Here is a 21,323-nt window from a genome sequence, read left to right on the forward strand (position 1 = left end):
CCCCACAAAACTCCGTGACACACAAAAACTTAAATAAATGTTCCTGGAGGGTTAATTAGAGTACTGTGAAGAAAGCCACTCTTGCCACATTAATTTAGAGATATCCGGAATTCAATTAAAAAGACAACTCAAGGGGATTAATTTGGAATTTGACAGTATTTGTAAAGTTCATCTGGAATGAAACACATTATAGTCGAAACACAACCACATAAAAGAATTTGTGTTTAAGAACCTTTTTAAAACCTTCTTAATAATCCTGAAGGAAGTTAGTTTTATTTGGAGATTTCACAAAATAAGTCATTCAATGTCTCTGCCTGTTCTTTCGGCTATTAAATTAATAAAAGATTAGCATTCATTACTTTAGAGGCTTCAAAACTGAAAGATATTTCCTTTAAAAAGTTGTTTTATTCTGCTTGTTATTTCTCTGCATTTTATTCCTTTTTACCCTGGTTAATTTCCTCTAGGGAATGTGAGCCCATCCAGAGCTTTGTGGCTATTTAAAAGTACCCCTGGTACTTCTAAATCTTTTAATTTACTGATGCAACTTTATTTTTATAGTGGCATAAGAGCAGGCTGGTATAGTGAAAGAGTGGTCCAGAATTCAGTCCCAGCTCTGCCTCTATTGGACTGTGTTCTAGTTTATTTTTTGGAAAAGTAGACTCCTATACCTACCTGCTTCCTGTCCTTGCCGTGAGGTTACCATCACACAATTATTACCTAGCACACAGCTTGGCACATCCTAGAAACGTAGTATGATTTATGCAAATTACATACTTTTCACGCTTCCCTTTCTCTTCATTTTCACTGGTTTGCTTATGTCACCATTTACTTTTTTAAAAAAAGATCTATTTATTTATTTTAGGGGGAGGGGCAGAGGGAGCAGGAGAGAATCCTCAAGCGGACTCCTGGCTGAGCACGGAGCCGACGCAGGGCTGTACCCCCCCAAGGCAGGGCTGTACCCCACGAGGCAGGGCTGTACCCCCCAAGGCAGGGCTGTACCCCCCGAGGCAGGGCTGTACCCCCCCGAGGCAGGGCTGTATCCCCCAAGGCAGGGCTGTACCCCACGAGGCAGTGCTGTATCCCAGGACCCTCAGATCACGACCTGAGCTGAAATCGAGTTGACGCTTAAACGACTGAGCCACCCCGGCACCCTCTTATGTAGCTCAGCCTCACGTTCTGGGTAGAACACGGCTGCTCCCACGTGTGTCTCCCGTGCTGGGCTGTGGCTTCTGAGAGCGAAGGCGCCGTTTCCCTCCCGGGCCTAGCCCAGGGCTCTGTCTGCGCTTCGGATGCAGCCAGGAGAAGGAGAGGAACAGGAGGAGGGGGAGGCAGGAGGAGAGGCTGGCGGCCGTGACACACGCAGCGTTTCTGCTCCGGCACGACGGTCTCACTCCGGAATGAAATCCTGGGACCGTGGAAGATGCGCTCAACTAGCAGAGACTGAGCTGACACGTGCAAGTCAGACTCCCTCGGGGAGGAGCCCAGACCAGGCCGCAGCTAACGTGTTCGCGACCGTCCCCGAGCGTCCGCTACCGACGTGGGTGAGTCGAGGCTCCGGCTCTGGCTTCTCCGCTCCAGCCGGGGCTCAGCAGGGAGGAGACGCTGCCACCCGAAGCGGCTGCGCTGGCCCTGGGACGAATGTCAAGAAGCAGAGACCGAGGCGCCCGGTAACGGCCGCCGCAGCCCCACCCGCTCCCCGGCGGTGTCTGTTTTGCCACATTCGGTCCGGGCTGTGTGCGGTGGGTGGAATCACAGCTGCCAAGAGGCAATGTTAATTTTTGATTTTTACTTTTTTACCTACACATATAAAACAGCGCAGTTTCCCTCAATGCCCAGCTAATCAGCTTCTGATATCAAGTCAACAGTCGGAGTCCTCATGAGCATTTTTAAATAGCACCTGACCAAGCTCGAGATTCAATACAGGGAAACGCAGACACGTGGACAGAAGCTGCTCAGTGCTCAACAAGACGTAGAATCCACGGGGCGGCGCACTAAGGTAGACAAACACCATGGGCCTAGCAGGGCATCTTGGTGTGAGAACCAGGAAAATGAGAGAAGCCAAGACTGTTCAGGTGAGTGGGTGGGAAAAGTGTACGTTGGAGAGGAATTGGGAGAAAGAGAGTCGATAAAATAAATAGATAAAACCATGGATAGAATGGGTTCCCATTGCGCACGGCCTTGAATGTCACTAGTACTTGGGTTTGGTCCCATAACTAAGGCACTTTCTCCGAGGCTCCCTGGACGGGGAGACCTTATGGAGGAGAAATGTCCGGAGGATGAACAGACAGCGCCGCGCACGACAGACCCGGGAAGAGACAGCAAAAGAGGACGTCAGCGGAGGACCTGCCGCTGTGCCCTCACCTCCGAAATCCTTATCATTTCACGTGATCTTCAAAATCTGTAATGCTGGGAACTGACCAGAGCGATTTCTGTACCGCAAACAGTGGGAAGAGAGCGGGCAGCTGGTCTCAGCCAGGAACAGCCCAAGGTTAGGCCCTCTTTGAACCTGATATTTTATTTATTTTAAAAGATTTTATGTATTTATTTGGCAGAGAGAGCACAGGCAGGGGGAGCAGCAGGCAGAGGGCAAAGCAGGCTCCCTGCCAAGCCATGAGCCTGATGTGAGACTTGATCCCAACCAACACTTTGGGATCATGACCTGAGCCAAAGGCAGACATTTAACCGACCAAGCCACCCAGGTGTCCCCGAACCTTATATTTTATATCAGAGTGAGCCGTGAGTTTTTTTATTAAAGGGCCCCCATGAAAGACACCCTACCTGGGCTTTAGAGAATGTGAAACAGAAGGAATTACCACGCGGGAAGACAAGGAAAGACACATTACTGTTAAGTATTTCGGAGCATTTGATCCTTGGCAAGACCTCATGGAAAAATTGTCACCTTTACCTGAGCAGCAATTTGAAAAGCTTTTCACGTGTCACACCAAGAACTGGCACGTACAGAGCCCGGACCCTCGGACAGGCACAGCGGCGAGTTCTCACAACCCGAGGAGGCAGGTACATCCATCACGTGTGTCTACAGACGCACGGAGGATAACCTGTCCAGCGTCCCGTTGCTGGGGATGCCGGGGCCAGAACTCGGCCCCCGGGGGGTGACTCCAGAGCCCGAGAGCCCAGCATCACACACTCCGCCGCTGCACGTCCCACCGCTCCTCGAAACCACCGACGAGGGGAGGAAGGAAGATGAATCTGGTTTGCCCGGCAAATACGCGCAGAATTCTTACCTGCCAGGCCTCGTCCTACGTACTGAGTTTCGAAGGATGGATGAAGCACGACCCCTCCTGTGGGGGAGCCCGCAGCCTAGTCAGCAAGACGGACACACAGATCCATTTACTGATGAACAACAGAAACTCGAAGCTTCCGTGAATTAAGTAACTCATCCGAGCGCGCAGCCAGAAATGAGGACGGGAAGGCCGAGACTTAAAGGCCGTTATTAACATCTCCGAGTCTAACGCTTATTCTCAGGAGTGTTGTCACTCCTTGTGGTGTGGCAGTAAGAAAAGAAAACACGACAACAGTACTGCCAGCAGGACAGCACCGCCAGCAGGACAGCACCACCAGCAGGACAGTACCGCCAGCAGGACAGCACCGCCAGCAGGACAGCACCGCCAGCAGGACAGCACCGCCAGCAGGACAGCACCGCCAGCAGGGTTCTCCAGTCTGGCCGAGCCGCAACAGAGCTGGTTGGTAAGAAGGAGACTTTACAGGAAGCCACTGTGATTCGGGTGCCGACAGGCCAATGAACCACACACTGGTCCAAAAGTTGCAAAATGTTTCATTTCAGATACAAAGTGTCGTATCATTAATAATTTTTGCTAAAATAATTTCAGGTGCTTTGGGTGAGTCACTCATACTGGACCACTTTCCTTAAGAAAAACCAATATAAATCCTTGTGGGTTGAGAAGCTGAAGAGGGTCCCAACTGATTAAGTTCCCCAGTAACTAAAACTATTTTTCAGGGCACCTGGGTGGCTCAGTAGGTTAAAGCCTCTGCCTTCAGCTCAGGTCATGATCTCAGGGTCCTGGGATCGAGTCCTGCATCGGGCTCTCTGCTCAGCGGGGAACCTGCTTCTTCCCCTCTCTCTGCCTGCCTCTCTGCCTACTTGTGATCTCTCTCTGTCAAATAAATAGATGAATAAAATCTTTAAAAAAAAAACTGTTTTTCATCTTCTCATCTGCCCCTCTCATACTTCCTAAAGGAGGACTAGAATCCTTCATTTACAATGGAAGGGAACTATCCAAAACTACTTACCCAAACAAGCCTATGAAATTTTTTTTTAAAGATTTTATTTATTTATTTGACAGAGAGACACAGCGAGAGAGGGAACACAAGCAGGGGGGAGTGGGAAAGGGAGAGGCAGGCCTCCCGCTGAGCAGGGAGCCCGTCGCAGGGGGCTCGATCCCAGGACTCTGGGATCATAACCTGAGCTGAAGGCAGACACTTAACGACTGAGTCCCCCAGGCGCGCCTGAAATGTGTTTCCGCAATTGTGCGTGGCCCGCGACAGCTCCTCCGTGTGAACTACTACTACAGTATGATGTTCGCTGCCAGGTCAAGGGCAGCGGGCAAGCGTCCTCCGCTGTCTCCCCTCACCAGGGGCTCCGAGCCGGAGCAGCAGTGCATCGCTTCACTCCTTCCCTTCTCCGACCGGGCTTGACCGGCAGCAGTCGGACCCGTGGTGGAGGCTGCTAGTCACTGCCTGTGACGGGCGGGGGGTTGGCGGGGCTCAGAGCAGAGTGGGGGCAGGTGAGGGGGCGGCCTGCGGCCCGGCAGGTGCCGATTGCGGGTGTGACCCACCGTCACCAAGGAAGAGTCTCCTTGGCTTTTACAACAGAGAAGGAGGCTCACTGCAAATACTTTAGAAGGTACAGGTCAGGGAAAGGGCGAAAAGTATTCAGAATTCCACAACGGAGAGAGAGAACCACGGTTAACATCTTGTTGTGCAATCTGTTATGTGTGTGTGTGTTTATACTAATAATAACTTCAAAAATGGAATCATTTAGCAATAGGGTTACACCTACAAGGTAGTAATACTCTGCCTTACAAGAGGAAGGAAATTCGAACATATCCTACAGCATGGAGAGACCTCCGGGACGTCATGCTAAGTGAAATAAGCCAGTCATAAAAAGACAAACACTGCAGAATCCCACTGACACAAGCCGCCTGCACTAGTCGAATTCAGAGAGAGCAGAATGGTGGCTGCAGGGACTGGAGAAGGAGAGCGAAAGGGGGAGTCGCTCCATGGTACAGTTTCAATTTCGCAAGATAAAAAGAGTTTTGGAGGCTGGGTGCACAACACCGTGAGTAAACTTACCACCACTGACCGTGCACTTAAAACTGGTTAAGAGAGTGACTTTCTACTATACGTGCTCTACTACAAAATTAAAAATAAAGAAATAAATTTTAAAAAGAAAATCAGTTAATAAATCTGTCTAAATATCTTTTAACTTATTTTTGTGATCACCTCTCCGTGTGATTGACACACACACACACACACACACACACACACACACGTATCCCCATCAATATTCCAATATTCCAATTTTCAGTATAGTATTGTTGGCATGATCTATCTTAATTTACTTAACCTAAGAAAATTATTTTTCTGGATGTGACCGGTGGGTGCTTGGCTAAGGGGAGGGGCCAGTAAAGGGCAGAGGTACATGACCCAGAAGAAAGAGGATTGTCAACAGAGCCAAGGTCCCGAAGGAAGGATGAGAGAAGGCATTCGGGGTTCAGGGAATGGACTGGCCTTAAAGACGTGCAAAAAAGAAAACCACATCCTCTGAGGATCAGGGGACTCCATTTGCATTTCTAAGGAAGAGCTGGGGCCCCTGAAGGAAGTCGGAGCCTGGAGCCTCTGCGGAGCTGAGCAGTGGCGGGAGGAGGGTGTGAGGCAGCTGGAAGGAAACACGGGGATGCCCAGGGAAGGGGACACTGAGGCTATGATGTCTGAGGTGGAAAAGTCCCAATAGCACAAGAACCTGGGTGGAGGCCTGGGAGTGAACAGCTACGGTTTAGTTGGAGGTGAACTTATGGAAAAGGTCCTGTGGATTTTGAGGCCAGATCTATGGTCTGATGATCCAGGACGACTGCTGTTGCTGAGAGTCAGGACAAGAGATGGGGAGGCGGGAGGCAGGGCAGGCGCAGAGCCAGCAACCCGAGAAATGAATGAAGTGCCTGGGAGCTGGACGGAGAGTGTGCTGAGAGGCGTGGAAGGCGGTTTACCATGGTCTTAGAGTTGGGGATGACACGGCTTTCCATGCAGCGACCCACAGAGGAGGGAGAGAGCAATCAGCGGAAGGTCAAGGGCTTCATTCAGCGTGGGCTCCCTGGGGTGCGGAGGGAAAGAATGGGGGGATTCAAAAGAGGAGCAGAAATGAAAACGTTAAGAAGCCATGAAAATGCAAGTTACGATATATGCCGGCGGAGGTAAGGCAGGTGGGTGTGAGAGGTCTCACTGACGCAGACTGTGGAAGACGGAGGAGGTCACAGGGCTCCGGACGTCGGTGGATGGCCAGGCTTGAACAAAAGAAAGAGAATGCAGGACCCAGTCTAGTTTCAGAAAAGTGGCAGGAAATGCTATTAAGTTTGCAGAGAGACAGCGTGATCGGAGGCTTCCAGTTCTCACGCGTCTCCAGCTTCCTTCCCATGACTTCTTTTTCTCCACAGCACATTCGTCCCTTCGTTGTACGCTATCTATTTCCTTATCTACCCATTTCTGGTTGGTCTTCTCCCATAGACTGTACAGCTCCCGGAGGGCAGGAATGCGTCTGTTTTGTTCTCTGCTCTATCTCCAGCACCTAGATACGTCTCCGTATAGTAACACCTCAATAAATCACGTGGAATGAATAATCGAGTGAATAAATAAATGACAAAAACCAGTTAGGATGAGGATATCCCAAGAAGTTTGCTAAAACTGCAGCACGGGCCTCCCTCAGGAGGGAGCTGTCTTAGAGTCTCAGCAGTAAAGGGACGGAAGACGTAGGCCAGGGCCGCCTCCCAGGTCGTATCTGTTCTTTCCTTCATTTTCCGCCTCTTAGATGTGACTGTTCCTTCTGATCCTACAAGGTTCAACTTGTGTGTCCGTGTCTCTCAGAAACCCTCTGATGTCTCTGCTCTTCGACCCAGGACACCCAGCCCTGGCAGTGCTCTCGAGGCACCCAGGGGCTTTTCTCTCCACATTGCGCTTCCTCTGAGGTCGGATAACTATTACTGTGTGGGCCTCCCCCGCCGGACAGAAGGGGCACGCCTTCCCGCAAACACACAGGCAGACGTCTACAAACGTTTGCTGGGTATATAAATGGTAAGTACTGCGCATGTGAGTCAGGTCAGTAACAGACTATATTTTCCTTCTTTGAAGCTCAGTTTTGTCACACAAAAATTTGCACTTTGGCCCACTGAGCAAGGGGACTGACTTCTGGTGCAAGGGCAACCAGGTAGGAAACAGCTCAGCTCTCCACACCAGAGATCAGCTGGAGTCTTTATCTGTAAGAGAAGAGAGGGGTCCGCTGTCTTTCATGTGCCCCTTCCCCTGCCAGCTGGGGACCACAGGCGAGCCTGTCCTGCCAGCCGGGGATGCTCCCAGATGACGAAATGAAAGAGCACCCCAGGAACGTCTAAACAATGTCTGATTTGGGGCACCTGGGGTGCTCGGATGGTTAAGCGACTGCCTCTGGCTCAGGTCATGATCTCAGGGTCCTGGGATCCAGCCAGGCATCAGGCAGGGAGCCTGCTTCTCCCTCTGCCTCTCTCTCTCTCTCATGAATAAATAAATAAAATCTTAAAAAAAATAAACAATGTCTTCTTTGGTTTGGAGCGCAGCCTGGATTTTTATAGATTTTCAAATGATTCTATTGTACAGTCAGGGTTGAGAGGCTCTGCCCCCAGCAACCAGACGTCTTCTCCTGGTGTGTGGCGCTGTCCAAGGTAGCCGCTCCTCAAGCACGTCTTCACCCTGATGTCCGCCCAGCGGGCCCGGGCAAGGGTCAGTGGTTGTCTGAACCACGCAGTGGAAGGGTGCTGCACTTGGGGCAGTACCGAAGCCACAACACAGTTAATTGTACTGGAGGAAAGCACAACTTTGTGTTCAGTTTGAATAAAACTGTGCTGTCCAAGGGCCTCCACGTGGCTATTTAAATTTCAATTAATCCAGATTTTTAAAAATTTTAATTAAAAATTCAGCTCCTCAGTTGCACATTCAGTTGCTCAACACAGAGTGGCCACCATATGGCAAGATGCGGAAAGGGAACATTTCCATTACCGCAGAAAGTTCTAGTGGCGGAGGCTAACAACAACTACCAGGCCCCTTCTTCTTCTTCTTCTTCTTTTTTTTTTTTTTAAGGTTTTATTTATTTATTTGACAGACAGAGATCACAAGTAGGCAGAGAGGCAGGCAGAGAGAGGGGGAAGCAGGCTCCCCGCTGAGCAGAGAGCCCGATGCGGGACTCGATCCCAGGACCCTGAGATCATGACCTGAGCCGAAGGCAGAGGCTTTAACCCACTGAGCCACCCAGGTGTCCCTAATCCCCTTCTTCTGAAAGTAACCTGTGGCTATATTGATTTTCTGTTAATCACGGGCAAAATGGTTTGCAGAGGGTAAACAAACTGAACTTCTGGTCATTCCTTCTGAGCAGCCACACCTAGATGAAAGCGGCCCTTTATACGCCTTTTCCAGAATGAGAACTAGGACAGGAATTCTAGGCTCCCATGAACAACAGTTCTGAGTAGTTCCATTACAGGTATTAGGGCAGTGGTGGCTTTCCAACTTTTTTGACCAAGACTGACAGTAAACAGAAGTATTTAATATCACAATCCAATATACAGATATATATGTATATAACTGAAAAGAAATATTTCAGAAATCAGTATTTATCCTTACTACAAATTCTGCACTTGGATGTTTTCTTTATTATTCTATTCTATTGTATTTTCTGTTTCATTATAAAAATTAATCTACTCGTCTGTTTTCATAGCCCTGCTGACCTACAGCTTGAAAAACCACTACCTTAAGATACAAGTTGGAGACAAGAATCTGGGACTCGCCTTCGCACCTCAGAGTTAATAGCCAGCTCGGTAATAACTCACAGCTAACATCTATCAGGCAATTACTGTCTGCCAGGCACCGTGTTAAATGACTTCTATTCGTTACCTTATGCAAGTTTCATAATGGCCCACAGAATTGGTGTCTGAGAACTGGGAAATTCTGGGATTTTATGCTATTTGCACAAGTCATGGATGCTGAAGAAGACTCGGGGCTCCTGGGTCAGGGACAGATGACTGTATTACTCTCAGCGACAGCAATAGCTAGAGTACCTGCATTTTCTCGTAACCGTCCTCCAGCTCTGACGTCTACAGGTGTCACAACAAGGGCCACGTGGCCCCTGCACACACAGGCAGGAGCGTTCCTGGACAGGAAGGCCGCCCTGCGGACCCGTGTCCTTCATACTGGATGGACGCATGCCTGCCCGTTGCTCGAGGGCAACGCCACCTCTATCATCCAAGACTGTTCGCTACACACACATGCTGGGAAACACAACCCAGGACAAAGTTGCAGCCAGTGCCTCTCTTCTTAAAGACCCGTCCAAATGCAGGGGACGTGCGGAGGACGTGTCTTAATTGGAAAAGGCAAGATACATGTGCCACAAGCAAGCAAACCAGGAGACACTTGAAACGGAACTGAGCCTAGGTTCAACGTCAGAGTGCCGTGAAGTCAGCCCGGACAGACAATATGTCAAGAACTGGTGTAAAATATTCACAGGCTAAAAGTAGAACGGAGCCTAGATATCTTTCTGTGATGACTGTGGTCATGCCACGACTCTAAGAAGTAAATTATCTGACTTCCTAAGGCTTTTCTAGCTCTTAGAAATGCTCATTGGGGGAGCAGTTATCCAGAACAATCCTCTTTAATTTCCCAGGGGCTGAAAGGAGTTAAAACCTGTGTTATGAATAAGGAGGAAGTAGCAGTGAAGAAAAAGTTCCTCCGGGCGAGGGAACATGCGAGGGACGGCAGAAATATTGTCCAACGGCTGACAGAGAACACCGCTGGCGAACTGCCAAGTTTGTGGCCCTACAAGTAAACGCTCACTTTGTTCGATGGCCTCATCTTAAAAGATCACCATGTGCTACTCTTTGATCACAAGGACGTCCTTTCCCCAAATCAGTTAATGGGAAAACTTTGTCTTTATTTTTACATGCATACATAGAAAATCAAGATTTTGGCATGCAAATGGCAACCCACTCCTTTTCATACAAATCAATCGTTATGCCACATAGAAGCTCAAAATAAAATGGAAAAACACCAATCAAAATGCCATAGAAAAAATAATCAGTTTATTCAGGAACAATTCTATTAGCTATTAAAATTATAGGGTGATAAATCCTGTTCTTGCGAACTCTGTGCTGTCACGGACAAGCCTGGAAAATTTTTCAAAATTTTCTAAGTCTAGGGCATGTGGGAACATAATCCCACAAGAAAGAAAAACTATCCCCCATGAGTTCATATTACTGCCATTGCATGCAGGTATTTTTAGTTGCTCGTGTTTCTACGTAAATACATTTTAAAAATTTTATTGAAAAGAAGAACTCAGGAATTCCAGGAGATACATTTCCACTAGAATTTCCAGAATAATTACATTATGGAACTCTAATTTACAAACAGTCCAGGTGCAGTAAAAAATAGTATCTATTTGAAATGGCTTTACAATGGTATCAGTATTTCTTAATTAACACCTTTCAGTGGGGCGCCTGGGTGGCTCAAGTCAAGCTTCTGCCTTGGGCTCAGGTCATGATCCCAGGGTCCTGGGATGGAGCCACACATCGGGCTGTCTGCTCAGCGGGGAGCCTGCTTCTCCCTCTCCCTCTGCCCTATTCCTTGCTCTCTCTCGCTCTATCTCTTGTTTTTGCTATCTCAAATAAACAAAATCTTTAAAAAAAGAAAAACCACCTTTCACTCATAAGTCAATAAAATGAAAGATAATTTGAAAGGCTGTTTTATTAACCAGACCAGTTTAAATACTATCATGTCCATTTTGGCTATGTACAGATTTCTTCTTGTTGTTTTGTTTTGTTTTGTTTTTTGTTTGTCTTTTGCTTTTGTTTTTTGTTTTAAAGATGATATTTATTTATTTGGGAGAGAAAGAGAGCAGGAGTGGGGCTGGGGGAGAGGCAGACGGAGGCAAAGGAGACCCCCCTGAGCAGGGAGCCCCACGTGAGGCTCGGTCCCGAGACCCCGAGATTGTGACCTAGACAAGGCAGATGCTTACCTGACTGAGCCACTCAGGTGCCCCTGTTTTTCGTTTTTCTAAGTAGGTTCCACACGCAGTGTGAAGCCCAACAGAGGGCTTGAACTCATGACCCTGAAATCAAGACCTGAGCTGAGACCATGAGCCGAGGCTTAACTAACTGAACCCCCAGGGGCCCGCTTTTGTTTTTGTTTTTGTTATTGTTGTTGTTTTTAAGTAATCTCTACCCCCAGCATGGGGCTTGCACTCACAACCCCAGATCACATGCTCTACTAACTGAGCCAGCCAGGTGCCCTTGGCCGTGTACGGTTTTAATTTATGCCTTAAAACTTCCCATTATTACCATCTAAACTATTTTCTGTGGCAGCTAAATCATTATAAGTGTAAAAAAAAAAAACCAGGAAGCAGTCTACTTTGTTAATAAGTGAAATGTTTGATGAACAGTAAGGCTCTGCTATTTTTGGAGACACTTATGTTTACATTCAGTTGAAAACCATTAGAATTCATTATAATTACTGCACAGTTAAATAACACCATTTAAACTACAGGCTGATTTCCTCTACTGCCATAGTTAATCACAATTACTTTTTTTTTTTAAGATTTTATTTTTATTTATTTATTTGACATACAGAGTGAGAGAGTACAAGCAGGGGGAGCAGCAGGCAGAGGGAGAAGCAGATCCCCCGCTGAGCAGGGAGCCCAATGTGGGACTCGATCCCAGGATGCTGGGATCATGACCTGAGCCCAGGGCAGACGCTTAACCCACTGATCCACCCTGGCGCCCTCACGATGACTTCTTAAGCGTTGCCTACACTTGCCTAAAAGTATTACACGACCTCCGGCACGTTTTCAAAGACCTTCGCTGCACTCCTTTAAAATCTCCAGAATGTCCTGGAGGCATTCAGATGTCGTTCAAAGCTTCAGAAGTGTCCACCTCTGGAGACAGGGGTACAGACTCTACCCATGGAGTCCAAAGAAGAAAAGTAGCCGAGACGACAAGCTGTTTCCTCTTCTCGTCTGCCTGATGAAGTCCATGGACATGTGGTCGCTCAGATTTAGTTTGACCTTTAGGGAAAACTGAAACCTTCCTTCCAAAATGAATTTGGTTTTACTTTCTAGATGACACTAGGTGAGGGGAAAAAAAATTTCCAGCTTGTTTTAAGACCTCTCCTTGTACATAAAATTCTTTTTTAAAAAAGATTTTACTTATTTATTTGACAGAGAGAGCGCGCACAAGCAGGGGGAGCAGCAGGCAGAGGGAGGGGAGAAGCAGCCCGTTGCTGAGCAGAGAGCCTGACACGGGGCTCCATCCCCGGACCCTGGGATCATGGCCTGAGCCGAAGGTAGATGCTCAACCAACTGAGCCACCTGGCTGCCCCGATACATAAAATTCTGAAAACAACACTCTTTCCATTTATTATATTAAAGTGAAATCAAAAGGTACAAACTTCCAGTTATAAAATAAAGTCGTCTTGGGCATATAATGTATAGGGTGGTGACTGCAGTAAATAATACTGTATTCTGCATTCGAAGATTGCTGAGAGAGTGGATGTCAAAAGTTCTCATCCCAAGAAAAAATATCTATCTCTATGTGCTGAGGGAGGTTAACTAGACTGACTTAGTCCTTTTGCAACATATGCAAATACCTAATCAGCATGGTGTACATCTGAAAGTATTATACTATTGTATGTCTATTACAAATAAAAATATATACATATCACGAAACACAGGCAAGAAGTGATTCCAAAAAACAATTTAGAATGTAGTAAAAAGTGGGAGATTTAGGGGATGGACCTTATCTATTCAGACCATATGGGACGACTTGCTACAAAGCAGGGGGTAGAAGTCAGCGAGGGGTTAGGAAGGAAGGAAGCCCACACAGTCTGTAGTCAGTCTTTGGGCAATTTGCGTTTCTTTGGTCCCCAGGCTTCCTGGTCCAGGGCACTCACTTTCAGGGGCCAGAGGCTGGGAGCAGCAAGGTCTCTCCCGGCGTAAGGACCGCGACTAAACACAGAGTGACTCCCCACCCACCCAACAGGATTCATCTTACTCAGACGACAGCTGTGGTCTGCTCACTTCTGTGCTTGTGCAAGGCGACACAATGTCTGAGCCTCACAGGTGTGCCGCTGTCCCCCTGCACATCGCTGTCACACTGCAGTGTGGAAGGTGAGGATCTGTCACCGACTGCCTGGGGCTCACATCCTGCCTCTCCGACTTCCTGGGATTGGAGGTACCATGGGATCGCGGCGAGGCTCACAGGACTGTCGTGAGAAGCAATGTAATACATGTGAAGCATTCCTTGGGGGCCCTTGGGAAGTACTCAGTGATCTGTGGAGGCCTTAGATCAATGCTTCCCAAAAGTGGGTCCTGAGTCTACTTTCAAAGGCAATATTTGATATCATGATCCAAGAGACACACAAACACTCATATAATAATACTAGAAATAATGACCCTGCTTATACAGTGCTCACTATATAAGGACCGGGCATTGCAGCGTCAGGATTTGAGTCCGAGGGTCCTGGTAATGTTGTGCTTTCTGTCACCACCCTCCCTGTGGCCTTGTATTTGCCCGACGTGGGAGAAGCAAAAATTTCACCAGTCGCTAGCAGCTCCCACTGAGAGGGACACAGAGTGAGAATTCCTATTCCACTGTGTATTTCATTTCATTAAAAAAACAATAAACAAAACACTGACCTTAACCTTTTACATCAATTCCATGACTCAGGACACATGGTTTGAAAAATACTGTAAGGGTGTATGAAAACGTTTTGGAAACATAAGAAGAAAGTTAAGCAAGAACATGTGTCTCGTCTTGGAGGCTTGACCATGTTACGGTGCACGGCAGACCTCAAAAACAACGACAAACCAAAACAGGAGTACATGGAACATTTCCTAAATTCATGAAGCCTCCCCCAGTGGCCTCAGCCGCTCCCTGAGGCGGGGGTACTCATTTGTTGGCTTTTTCACGGGATTTCTGTGACTGTTAGACAGGAACGGGAATCAGACGGGAGAATGGTGGTGCATCAGCCCTCACCTACCACCTCTTCTTCAAACGTGCCTCCCCTTGAGAAATCTAGAAGCACAGAAACCAACTTTAAGAATAAATGATTCTATGGGATGCCTGGGTGGCTCAGTTGGTTAAGCAGCTGCCTTCGGCTCAGGTCATGATCCCAGCGTCCTGGGATCGAGTCCCACATCGGGCTCCTTGCTCCGCAGGGAGCCTGCTTCTCCCTCTCCCTCTGACTCTGCCTTCCACTGTCTGCCTGTGCTCGCTCTTGCTCTCTCCCTGACAAATAAATAAATAAAATCTTTAAAAAAAAAAAAGAATAAATGATTCTATTACGTGCAAGATAGCAGATTCGAGGATGTGGAAGAACACCTGCTCGCATGGGGCCGAGCATCTAAACCACTCTGGACATTGCTTATTCTGCGGGTGAGCAAATACGTATAAATTTAAAAGGGAAACTTAATTTTTAGAGTGGGCTGAAACTTCAGCATAAAACACCTCCTTTAGAGTAAATGATAGTGTTTTGGTAACAGTAGGATGACAGAGTGAAATTTAATTTCTGGGTCTATCACTGCCTATTTCCACTTTCTTCCAAAGAATAATTGCCAACAGGGGCCCCCGGGTGGCTCAGTCAGTTAAGGGTCCAACTCTTCATTTCGGCTCAGGTCATGATCTCAGGGTTGTGAGATCGAGCCCCACATTGGACTCCATGCTTAGTGCAGGGATTTTCTTGCTCTTCCTCCCTCTGCCCCTCCCCCCAACCACTCATGTTCTCTAAATAAATAAAGTCAATCTTAAAAAAAAAAGGAATTGCCATTAAATGTTATCTCTACAGGAAACAGGTAAAAACAGTTTAGAGCTACACCGTCCAGCATGATAGCCACTAGTCCCATGTGGCTATTTAAATTAATTAAAATTAAATAAAAATTAGAATCAAGTCCCTCAGTTGTACGAGGCACATACCAAGTGCTCAACAGCCACATGTGGCTTATGGCCAGCACCTCGGACAAATGATGGAACTACAGAAAGTTTTACTGGACAGCACCAATATATTTATTTATTTGACAGACAGAGATTACAAGTAGGCAAGGGAGATAGAGGAGGAAGCAGGCTCCCTGTCGAGCAGAGAGCCTGATGTGGGGCTTGATCCCAGGACTCTGGGACCATGACCTGAGCCGAAGGCAGAGGCTTTAACCACTGAGCCACCCAGGCGCCCCTATGGACAGCACCAATATAGAGAAAGGCCATTTACAGAGGCTAAAAGAAAAATGCTGATTTCTTAATCAGTAGAAGAATTCCAAGCCGGACTCAGCAGCGCTGGCTCGACTTGCTCCGCAGCGAGGTTGGTCTGCCGAAAGATTCCACGCTACCTCACACTATCATTGCAACTGCTTGAAATCTGTCTGAAATCTCTTCCCATGAAGACTTGCCATCGCCAAGAAGCTATCTTTCGCCATCCCACCACGCCAGGAAAGGGTATTTGGCAAAAACAACAACTCGTTAGATAAGCTCGTTTGAAAGTACTCAGAACAGTTGGTGAGAAACCATGGAGACACAGGCCACCGGCAGAGCCAGGAGAAGTCTGCCGTTGGAGTTAGTAGGGAGGCACTTCTGCCGTCAGCTCCGGGTAAAGCCTTTATTACACACCAGAGTGTGCTCCTCGCTTGTCATGAATGTAGGCCCCGATTCAGGAACACTTGATGTTTGTATCACACTTTTGAGAGCTTTAGCTCAAATCTTACTTCAGCCTCTCAGAACTGATCACCACTGTGGGATGGATTCTGGGACCTACAGACTCTGCTGCTGACGGGGAGACTGAGAGGTCATACGTTATCCTGTCAGTGTCTGTCTTGCTCCATTGGTTCCTGAAATGATCCCCAGTGGCCAGAGTTTGGTGGGAGCAAGAGGCTCAAACTGCAGGCCCGGCCAGCTTCTCCGCGTGGGGACCGCAGGCCGTCGTCGGGCTCTGGGCCCGCTGGACGCCGGAGGTGCGCTCCGGGCACAGGGGAAACGAAGCAGTGACGCAAAGAACTGTCCCTGTGGATGACCGCAGAGCAGGTGCCGCGAGCGGACACCCCGCAAGGTCACAGCACACACGGGTGTGGCGGATCCAGAGCAAAGCCTAACACCGGCCCTACTGGGTTCGCACAGTCACTGCCGGGCGCAGCTCCCCTGCGCACAGCACACTGTAAGAGGATTTGAGGAGAAATCTGTGCCTTGAGCAACGGCTACAAAGATACTTTAACCTGGATTTAAACAACCCAGACGGCCTCGCGCTGGCGGCAGAGTGACCGCGCTTCCCCGCTCCCGCCGCGTCAGTCCGAGGTCGGCAGCACCGACCAGGGCTGGTCCCCGCGGGCCGCACTTCCTCCCTTCTGTCTACCATGGCCAGTGCCCGAGCGACGAACCTGGGGAGCAAATCCAGAACCCACCGGCCCTTAGAAGGCCCGAGCTGCGGCCCCCCCGAGGAAACGCGCCGCCCCTTAGGAGGCCGCAGCCTGGAAGCGTCTCCGGGACGCGGAGGGGAGACAGTGCGGGGTTTCGCGCACCACGGCTGAGCCCCAAACTCTCTGATCTGCAAACCCCCCACGCGCGAGCCCAACGAGTTCGTCCTCGAAACCGTAAGCGGGTCCGCTCGCTACCGGCCCCGCGGGGTCTCCAGAGTCGCCCTCGCCTGCGGCCAGGCCGGCGGGGACAGCCGCGCGCCCCGAACCCTGCCCGGGTCGGAGCAGAAAGGCCCCAGCGGGAGCTCGCACCGCCGTCCGGCCTCGAAACCGCCACCGGCCGCCCCTGCTCTTGCGGACGCGCTGCGAGCACGGCCGGGCCCCGCGCAGTGGACCGGGCCCCGCGGACCGTCCGTGGGGCGTGGGGACCCCGTGGGGCGCTCGGGGCCGGACGCGCGGACGGGAGCGACGAGCACCGAGCGGGGAGCGTGAGTCTCACGCGGGAGCGACACTCCTCTGAGGCGGGGAAAACCGCGCACCGGGTCGCCCTCCGCCACCCGCAGCGAGTCGCTCCCACAGACGAGCGGACCCGGCAGCCCCCGCCGGCGCGGAGAAGCCGAAAAGCCCGCGTCCTGCCCGCGTGCGGCCGGAGAGACGGCGCGGCTGTGCGGGGCGAGGCGAGCTCGTGCCGCCCCGGCCCCTCCCGGCCCCTCCCGGCCCCTCCGGGCCCCTCCCGGTCCCTCCCGGTCCCTCCCGGGGCCCCGTCGCCCGAGCCGGCCCGACTCGGCTAACGGTCAAGTGAGCCGCGGCGGCAGGAGCCCCGGAGGCCGAACCTGGGGTCGCTCCCGACCGAGTCCACCGGACAACAAAGGGCCGGGCCGTGCGGCGGGGGTGGGCGCGTGGGGACACCTGTCACCGCGCGGGACGGGGCCGCGGCCGGCGGGCGGCGCACGGGCTCGGCGGACAGACTGCGGCGGCGGCGGCGGGGACCGAGGCGCGGGGGACAGGCGGGGGCAGCTCCGGCGCGGCCGGACACGCGCGTCTCCCCCGCGGGGGCTCGGCCGGGCGCACCCGCGCCCGGGGCGCTGCGGGGCTGGGGCAGGGCGGAGCGGGGCCCCCGCGGCCGGGAGGACCCCGGCGCCCCAGTCCCGCAGCAGCGCCCGCCGTCCCCGGTCTCCGCCTCCAAGCTGGGCGCGGAGCCGGCCCCCGCCCCCGGCTGCCCCGCGGCCCCCGCTGCCCCGCGCCCCCCGCGCCCAGCTGCCCCGCGGCCCGGCGGAGGAGGGGGCGCCGCGCCTACCTGGTCGGGAGCGGCGGGGCCGCGGTCGCCTGGCGGGGCCGTGACCTGCGGCGGAGGCAGCGGCGGCGGCGGCGAGGCGGGCGCTTCCTTCAGGAAGGGGTGGGACCTGCGCGCACGCCCGCCCCCGCCCCGCGGCCCGCCCCGCGCTCCTCCCGGGGTCCCCGCCGCGAGGCCGCCCCCGGGAGCCGAGCCCCCGCCCCCCCCGGGCCTCCGGCCGCCGCCCCCCCCATCCCCGGGCCCCGAGTCCTTACCGGGCGCTGCGCCGCGCGGCCCCGCCGAAGCGCCGCGTTCCCGAGCCCGCGTGGACGCGCCCGCCGCCGCCCGGGGACAGGCAGGACGGAACGGGCGACCCTCCGCGCGGAGGCGATTCTCCGCGACCCGCGGTGACCTTCCGGCTGCCGCCTCGGGTCCGCGCCCGCGGGTCTGCACCAGCGGCCGGGGCGGCTCCCCCCGCGGCAGGACCGGGCCCCGCCGGCTTCCGACCCCGCGGCGGGCGCTCGGCCGCGTCAGGGTGCGGGGAGACCGCAGTCCCGCGTCCTAGTCGCCCCCGCGCCCCACCTCGGCCGACCCGGCGCTGCGCCGGGGACCTCGGGCAGCCGCGAGCCCCGCGCCATTGTCCCCCCGCCCGCGCGGGCTCCGGTTCCCCGCGGCCCCGCGGGAGGACCCCCGCCCCCGCCCCAGGACGGCCCCCGGCCGGGCCACGCCCATCTCCTTGGGTCCGCGGCGGCTCAGGGCCGAGGGTTCAACCCCGGCCCGACCCCCTGCGCCCCTCCCCCACCAGCCCTGCTCACCCGGCGCGAGCCGCTGTGCTGCGGCCACCAGCCCGCCGGCCTCTCGAGGCCAGGACCTCCCCGCGCAGTGCGGGTGCGGCCCACCTGCTCGCGACGAAACTCCTGCTCCTCGGGACCCCCTGAGGGGTCTGGGTCAGCCCGTGCGTGTCTGCGGGGATGGTCCCTCATCACACTCTCCACGGGATCCCTGAGCCCCTCCAAGTCCCATCCGTGGATGACCCCAGCCGGGTGTGAGGGCCTCCCCCTCCATGCGCCTCGGGCCCTACACCTCTCTCTGCGGTGCCTGAAGGAACCCGCTAGCCAGACCCTCTACGGTCTCCCAGAAGTTCCGGACGCATCCAAACAGCTCGACCCCTCCTGAACTGCACACCAGAACCGCCCGCGAAGGCCCTTAAAAGAATAAAAAAAGACAAGAGCCCGCTCCCACCATAGACCCCAGAGTCGGGATCCGGGAGGAGCAGGGGTGGCAGGGGAAGGTACTTTCACAAGTAGCTGATTTGACCTGCCTATGACTAAGTCACTGCCTTTCTTGGAAAAAGGGTCCTCGATTTATAGAATGTCCTTCCTTTTCTCCACAGGAGGATTGAGAGCCCCTGCACTATGTTTAATTTATCTGAGATGTCACTGTCACTTAGAGTCGGGCCCACTCCTAAGAAACCAACTTGGATTTGCAAGGGTGGTGGGCTCAGCGCTGCCGGCCCGCAACACCCGATCACAACCACCTTCCTCTCCAAGATGTCCGTCTGGATAAGCCCCAAGTATGAACGAAACTGTATTCCTGACGGTGACACCGACAACTAAGACATTATGTTAAAATACTGGCCACGAAGGAGTGCTGGTTGCTGTGACCAGGTCTGTCACTGTCCTGAGCCATCTAGTGAAACGTCTAGAGAACTGATGACCAACAAAACGCAACTTTATCTACGCTCTTATCTCCTTTTATTGCTCTTCGAACTGCACGCCTTAAAATGTGTTCACTCTGCACTCAGTATGACCTGTGCTATTTTAAATCACATATGTGTGTAAGATCGAAATACTTTCCTAGAACCGGTTGTCTTTTAAAAAAATGTACATAAAGATTCATCCTGTGTTCCTAAATGATTTGTTGACAGTGTTCCAAAACGCTTGGGGCTTTGAGGAAAGGGCTAAGTACAAAACGAATAGGGTTTAAGGCCTGCCAGTAGACGCCAGCCGCAGCCACGGTGGGACAGGATGGAGATCATTAGGCAGAGACTTAATCAGTCCCCAGGACCACGAGGAGGCATCGTGATTCTGATACCGCGCTACTGACCGGTGTTCAGTGAACAGCACAGGTGTCCACTGGTCTGAGTAGGGGCCATGGCTCTTCTGATATGAGACCTGGTTATCTAATAGAAACCACAACAAAACATGCAGAATTCTAAGAAATTCTGTATTTTGCTCATTTCCTTTCTCTTAGGCAGCCAGTTTGTGGTTGTTTACGATGCAAACCACGTCCCTTGTTTGGTTGGAAAAGCAGAGAAGCACGACTTATAAATAACACTGCGGGGGTTCAGGGATCCTTGCTGCCGCTGGAGTTGCAGTATATCTTGTTGTAATAAAACTCTGCACCACGAAGTTAGTGCCAGTCACCGATAATTCAAGTTAGTCTCCAATAAACAACAAAACTATGCAGTTTGTTGAAACGGCATTTGATCTTTTCCAACATCTACCTATTAAGGAATCTTTATAGGGACCATTGGAAAGAGAAAGAGAAAGAGAATACATTTGGTAACAGGATGTTAAAATGGGAGCTATAGGGACGCCTGGGTGGCTCAGTGGGTTAAGCTGCTGCCTTCAGCTCAGGTCATGATCTCACGGTCCTGGGATGGAGTGCCGCAGTGGGCTCCTTGCTTGGCAGGGAGCCTGCTTCCCTCTCCACCTCTGCCTGCCACTCTGCCTGCTTGTGCACTCGCTTGCTCTCTCTCTCTGACAAATAAATAAATAAATAAAATCTTTAAAAATAAAATGGGAGCTATTATTTCATTTCCATTTGACAGACACCCCACACACGAGTCAGCCCTTCTCACCTTCCAAGCAAGGCGCAGGGTGGTGATTTGGGACTTGCAAGGGGTGTTCCCTTAACGTCTCACTTAGAGATGTCCAAAGGTTGAGGTGGGGGTTGGTGAGGCCGCTTGGGTCAGAGAAAGGTTTCCATAGAGGGAATGAAGATGTCTAAGAGGTCCCTCCTATGCCCCCCGACTCCCCAGGGACGGGTCAGAGGGCGCTTTCCTCTCACCTTAGGTCTGGTGACAGGCACTCTAGGCAGAGCTCTCAGAGAGCCCTGGATGTGTCCCCTGCAGTTTGGGGAACACCATGGGCCGGTGTCTACCTCACGCTTGAGAAATCGAAAAGGCCAGAGTTGGCAAGAGTGGCCTGAACACGGGATAGAGACCGTGGTAGGGAAGTAATTTACTCCCATGGGAAACAAGTCTGGAGAGGGTGAGACAGCGTGGGCTTGACTTTGATCCTCCCCAAGAGGCTTGCCTGGAAAGGCAACACCTCC

At 51.9% G+C, this 21,323-nt stretch overlaps 1 protein-coding gene and 1 long non-coding RNA gene across 5 annotated transcripts in view; one reads left to right on the forward strand and one right to left on the reverse strand.

The window, feature by feature from the left end:
- TMEM150C (transmembrane protein 150C) overlaps window positions 1-18,444 on the reverse strand; it is a 72,228-nt gene extending 53,784 nt beyond the window's left edge. For 3 of the 4 annotated variants that reach the window (XM_045075866.1, XM_045075834.1, XM_045075806.1), the window contains exon 1: window positions 18,009-18,116. The gene's annotated coding sequence lies outside the window, so the exon portion shown is untranslated. Of the gene's footprint in view, window positions 1-18,008; window positions 18,117-18,259 lie in introns of those variants that run through there. The other variant, XM_045075897.1, reaches the window with a different exon arrangement.
- Window positions 18,445-18,504: 60 nt separating this feature from the next.
- On the forward strand, window positions 18,505-19,897 carry LOC123390953. The gene is made up of 2 exons (XR_006605549.1): window positions 18,505-19,275; window positions 19,378-19,897. It is a non-coding gene; the product is annotated as an uncharacterized LOC123390953 (long non-coding RNA).
- The last annotated feature ends 1,426 nt before the right edge of the window (window positions 19,898-21,323 follow it).

The sequence above is a fragment of the Mustela putorius genome, unplaced genomic scaffold (genome assembly GCF_011764305.1).
Source record: "Mustela putorius furo isolate JIRA1106 unplaced genomic scaffold, ASM1176430v1.1 tig00000040_pilon_pilon_pilon, whole genome shotgun sequence".
NCBI classification, from domain to species: Eukaryota; Metazoa; Chordata; class Mammalia; order Carnivora; family Mustelidae; genus Mustela; species Mustela putorius.